This window comes from Entelurus aequoreus, linkage group LG08 (genome assembly GCF_033978785.1).
Source record: "Entelurus aequoreus isolate RoL-2023_Sb linkage group LG08, RoL_Eaeq_v1.1, whole genome shotgun sequence".
NCBI classification, from domain to species: Eukaryota; Metazoa; Chordata; class Actinopteri; order Syngnathiformes; family Syngnathidae; genus Entelurus; species Entelurus aequoreus.
The window spans coordinates 31,016,190-31,023,028 of record NC_084738.1 but is presented as its reverse complement, the minus strand read 5'-3'; positions in this window follow the sequence as shown (position 1 = coordinate 31,023,028).

Sequence of the window (6,839 nt, the reverse complement as noted above, 5' to 3'; positions counted from 1 at the left end):
TGGAGGTTTTTAAAAAAAAAATTTATTTGGCAGTGCTGCTGCCACCCTTTTTGCACCGTCAACTTGTGTTAGCCTCTCTCATTGTAATGAGAAGCTTTTGCATTTGCTTGTGCAGGACTAAACAGTATTTTTCTCTGCATCCCGGGGTTCACACCAACAAAGATCGGGACAAAATGATTGAGGCTGATGCCTCCATTGGGTTGCACAGCTATGAAAATTATGGGACGATTTGCTCGGGAATTTATGGGAATGTACACAAATTCACATGAACTGGATGAATTGGAAACTTAAAGTACCAGTAAAGTGGAAAAACAAGTTGCCTCTATATTGAAGCTTTTATCATATATATCTGATGTATGACACCTAAAGACTTACAAAGTTTGCGAGTAAATAGGATAGTATTAATCTCACCGAGATTCCTGAGGTATTTTGAGAGATAAGCTAGCCAGACACGTCATCGCGTGATGTAGTGGTAGGGACTGCAGATCCCTTCCCTACCAACAACAATGTAAATCATACAGACTTTGTGAGAGCCTTTGGGAACCCTTTTGATCCAGAACCTTATATTTTTTTTATCCTGAACATAAGGAGGGTGATCTACAAGTTTTAGAAGCTCTGCTAAGCAAATACAGCTTTAGTGGAACACTATAGCATCATGTAGCAGTATTGCTAAGTGCTAAACAAGAAATACAAATTACGAACATAATAAAACGATAGCTTACTGTACAATGTCTGCTCTCACAGCGATGGCGACTGATAGAATGTCCATATTTTCCTGTTTGGATTAACTATTAATCATGATGCACACAAAGGATTAACAAGGAAGTCTCCCTGCAGACATTGTCTTTGATTGTCTGTGTTTGTCTCCATATCTGAGTATGAATTGAATGTCACAGATGAACAACTTCTAGATTCAAGGCTAAATCCTCCTATTACTGGCATGATTCATAATCTAGAATAACTTTGACGAGCTGAGACGTGCTGATGCGGGAGCAGCAGGACATCGCTGCCGGCTCACAGTAAAGGCAGCAAAGGGCTACATAGCTGTGTACTATCCATCCGCCGCTAAAAAAATTGTTTGTGTGCCTTAGCGCTTATAATAACAACATCACTAATTTTTGGTTAATATTCAGCTCACGATATGTATAAAGAGTATTGTTGGTGGGTTTTGTGGGCGAAATAGAGAGCCCCCATTGACATATTTATTTATGTATATTTATTTACGACTTAGAATGCATAAAAAAAGAAAAACATGCGTTAATGTGTTATATAGAGTTTGTAAATAATAAACAGCAAATCTCTTTCTAATGTAATTTTATGACTGATCTGATAACATGGTCGGAGTGCAGAAGTGTTACTACAGTGACGTCAATCTACGGAAATTACTAAAGGCGTTTGGTGCAGAATATTTAAAATGGCTGAATGATTTTGTGGCACTTTGTGATGTTTAGACGGTATTTTCACATACTATGTGGATTGTAAATACAATTAGATATAGTTTAATGGATACAATGAAACACAATTAAGCATATAAAGGTTACTGTTTTTCCACTATACTTGTCCTTTAAATATTTTTGTAAACTCGGTAAAATTATATTCTATGCATTTTATTCATCCATCAGGCCAACACATTGCAATACTTCATGCATGACTATTGAGGCCAGACTCCTGTCATGATGTGCATTCCTCCATTACATGCTTTGATAAATGTCTGAAAACAGATTGAGGTCCCACAACACATTCCGGACTTAAAGGTAATACTATGTATACACGATACAGCAGCATTTTATTCAAGACAGAACACAAAAAGCTAATAAAAATAACATATGAATAATAATAAAATAAAAATATTAAAGGTTTCTGTGGTTTATCCGTTATACAGTTCTCAAAACCGGATTGGAATATAAGTTAGGTCAGGAAAAAACACAAAGGCTATATCATCCCTACAAGCCTGTTTCGCAGATTTCCCTGCGAAAAAACACAGGAAAAAACACAAATATCAATATTATCCATGGATTTTAAAATCCTTTATTTAACTGCTAACTTTTTCAGTGTTCTGATAACATAAATATGAGCTAAAATGTTTTGTCATCTCTACGAATTGAACGCAGGCTGTGAAGATTGTGTATTAGATTTGTGAGGTATCACTTGTGTTTGTTTTTGTTGGCTAAACTGTTGCACTGAAACACTGTGTGGTTGGGGAAGAACAACGTTTGTTTATTAGATTGTATCTTCATTAGCCAAACTGCTTTGAGTTTTATATTGATATCAAAAAGTATACACCATGTTTTTTACATGTTGTGGACTTCTTCATTTCACAAAGTTACTTTGAAAGCCATTCATGTGATATAGCACTTTGTTAATGTTTTATTATGTATAGTTACTTTCTATTTAACATATTTCTGCTCAAATTCTTAATGGATATCTCCCAATACATGTAAATGTGCATAACTTAAAAAAAACCTTTTCTCTGTTAAAATATAAACTTTGAGATAAAGGCATCATGTAATGTGAAAAGGGTGACATGTTGATACTATTAATGAACATAAAGACAAATATTTGCCTTTAAATATATGGATAACGTTTATAGCCTTATTAGACATTACGTTCAACCCCCAACCCAACACTGTTTTATCGAACATAATGAATAATCCTGATTAATAATCGTGATTTCACTATTGATAAAAATATCATCGTAATTATCAATTTGGCCATAATCGTGCATAGTGCAGCTGGTAACCAGAACGATCGTGCATTTTGTGATAAAAGCATGAAATTTGGTACACTTATAGCCAAAGGCATTCTCAAAAGATTTGGATATGGAGCCACCATGAATTTTCAAAAGGGCGCCCATGGCAGCCATCTTTCAAAATGGCTGTCAGTAACAACTGTTCGCTTATGAATGATGGATATAATATGATGTTTCAGACTTATTTACCATACATAGTACTTGGTAAATGTCTTTTGGATAATCTAAATGAGTCATTAAATATTCAAGATGGCTGACATCTTCAAGATTGCAGCCATCACTTTTATGACTGTCTGATATGGGTGATCTCGGTGTCAAACCAGTATTATTTTTTATTTCCTTTTCTTTGTGCAGAATTCAAATTTGGAACTTTACAATTTGCCAGAAGCTTCCTTCTAACTCAGAAATGGTGACCACAATAGTCACACTTGGTGACCACTGGTCACCTACAACAAGATGGCAGCCATATTTCTGAAATTAAATCTATAATTTCAAGTACACTATCATCTATTTTATTGTAATTGAAATGTTACCCAATGAAAAAAAAAAAAAAAAAGTAATAGAGTGGATGTTGAAGCACAACCAGGGCACACTGGCACTGGCATTGAGATGTCCTTTGCAGTCCACGCGAGCAGACAAGGGGAGTGGGTACACTTCACTTGCGGAGCAGTTAATCCAGTTTAATGAACTTGGTCAGCTCCCTTCAACGTTGTCATCAATTGGAAGACTGGATGAGGGCCATGGTATTGAAGCTGCCATGATTGCAAACAAAGCACAATACCATCACACATGCAGGCTGAGACGTGTGCTAGGTGATGCAGCCATTCCCAGGAACTGGCAAAACTTTCTTAGAGTTGACAGCAATAAGACTGAGTTGTTTGCCTTTCTCTCGGAGGCTCTGCTCAGATGGTTTGTGCAGGAGGATAAACAGCTTGTCATCACAAGTGACATGGAAGTCCTTAGCAAGCCACCTCTACCAGATAGGACATCGATTGCTCCTTGCACGCATGAGGAAGCGGATAGTCGCATGTTATTGCACGTAGCCCATGCAGCAAGAAACGGCCACCACAAAATTATGATTCAAACAGTTGATACTGATGTTGTGGTGCTGGCTGTGGCAGTGGCTCAGACTCTACAACCAGAGGATGAGCTTTGGTTGGCTTTCGGTACTGGTAAGAATTTTCGATATTTGGCAGCCCATGAAATTGCAGCAGGGCTCGGGCCCGAGAAAGCATGTGCACTACCAGTGTTCCATGCATTGACGGGTTGTGACACTGTGTCAAGCTTTGTTGGCCATGGGAAAAAGACTGCATGGGCTGTATGGTCTGTGCTTCCAGAACTTACACATGCCCTGTTGAAAGTGTCTTCAGCCCCAGATGACATACCACTGGAGGTAATGGCCACAATTGAGAGGTTTGTTATCTTAGTCTATGACCGAACCAGCACATGTATAGTAATTAATACGACAAGGAGGAAGTTATTTGCAAAGAGGCACAACGTGCAAACAATCCCCCCTACCAAGGCTTCCCTAGAAGAGCATGTTAAGAGAGCTGTATACCAAGGAGGGCACTTGTGGGGTACAGTCCTGGTGTCAACACCAGAACTACCTTCACCGTGTGAATGGGGCTGGTCAAAGTCACCTGAGGGGGACTATGAACCCTTCTGGACATGCCTACCAGATGCAGGCCAGTCAAGTTATGAACTTGTCTCATGCAAATGCAAGAAGGGTTGTGTTGGGCAGTGTACGTGCAAAAAATCCCACTTACAGTGCACAGCCCTTTGTGTCTGTGAAGGCGAGTGTGACTAGTCTTCCCTGTGATAAAGCCTAGGTTTCCCTTGCTTAACATGAGTATTTTGAGATAGAAAGAAGATTCTTAGAAATTCCAAAGTTCCCAATTCAAATTCTGCATCAAGATAAATGTATAATTAAACATAGGAATCATCCATATCTAACCAGTTGGCGGCCATTTTGAATTTTCAATGAAAATGTTCCACTATCCAAAAGACATTTACCAAGTAGTATGAATGGTAAATAAGTCTGAAATATCATATTAAATCCATCATTCATAAGAAAACAGTTGCTCCTGGCGGACATTTTGAAAAATGGCTGCCATGGGCGCCATGTTGAAAATTCATGATGGCTCCACATCCAAATCTTTTGAGAATGCCTTTGGCTATAAGTGTACCAAATTTCATGCTTTTATCACAAAATGCACAATTTCTTTATATTTTGGAACTAACCTCTTGTACTAGCAACCCTATGTGTAAGACTAGATCTTATATATGATGAACACACTGTTTTTATTTACATGGAGAAAAAGTGCAGTTACATCTTATGGCCATCATGTGCCATCTTGCAAAATTCTCATTTGTTTTTATTTGTTTATCTCTTATGTCCATAATGTGCTATCTTGCACAATTTCCACATCTATTTTTTACATCATTATGTTATTATTTTGTTTCTACCATATTACTTTGTTTATAATGCTTGTGTTGTTTTCATGTGCACATTTAATTTTTTATTTGAGGCACAAGTAAAGTGTTCTTGTATACAGTAGTGTTTCTTTTTTAAAGGAAATCCTTTTGAATGTGTTGTTGGTGTTTTTTTCAATACAACTTGGTTAAAAGATTTAAGTACTCTTAGAAAATGTTGATCGCATTTAAAAATACCGCAATAACCGTGATACATTTGGTCACAATAAGCGTGATAAAAAAAATATAATACCGTTACATCCTTAATTTGTGTGTACATATATATATATATATATATATATATATATATATATATATATATATATATATATATATATATATATATATATATATGTATATATATATATATATATATATATATGTATGTATGTATGTATGTATGTATGTACGTGTGTATATATATATATATATATATATATATATATATATATATATATATATATATATATATATATATATATATATATATATATATGTATGTATGTATGTATGTATGTACGTGTATATATATATATATATATATATATATATACATATATATATATTTATATATATATGTATATATATATATATATATATATATATACACATATATATATATATATATATATATATATATATATATATATATATATATATATATATATATATATATATATATATATATATATATACACATATATATACACGTATATATATACATATATATATATATATATATATATATATATATATACATACACATATATATATATATATATATATATATATATATATATATATATACACATATATATATATATATATATATATACACATATATATATATATATATACATATATATATATATATATATATATATATATATATATATATATATATATATATATATATATATGTATATAAAAGGATATGGTTTGACAAAAACAGACAATTATTCAATAGAAGTTAAAAACAAAATATTGCTATTGAGTAACAGTAGCCAAGACTGTCAAATACAAAGACAAAGTAAACATTGACAGGGTAGAAGAAATCACATTTCTAGGTGTAATAATGATAAAGGAAGAACTGGAAATCTAATATATTAACTACATACAACATAAGGTTTCAAGAAATACTTCAGTAATGAATAAAGCAAAATCACTGGAACAAAAATCACTATATATTCTTCCATTCAAGTTATTGTGTAGAAATATGTGGAAATAACTACAAAATTACACTTAATCACTAACCGTGTTAATAATAATAATAATAATAAAACAAATTCATAATGTTGGTTATCGAGAGCATTCAAACTCTGTGTTTATTGAATTAAAACATTTGACTCTCAGTGATTTGGTGCATTTGCAGACAGCCAAAATAATGCATTACAACCTGCTACCCAAGAATTTGCAACAGTTCTTCTCAACAAATGAGGAGAAATAAGACAGCAGGAGAACATTTTTTATGCACGTACAACACTTAAAACATTTAGTAGATCAGTATGTGGAATTAAATATTGGAATAGATCAAGCAAAGAAGTTGGAAGTACTACTTCGATCCAGTTGAAGAAACTGTTCAAACTTTACAAAGTGTTTACAAAGTACAAGGTAAAAT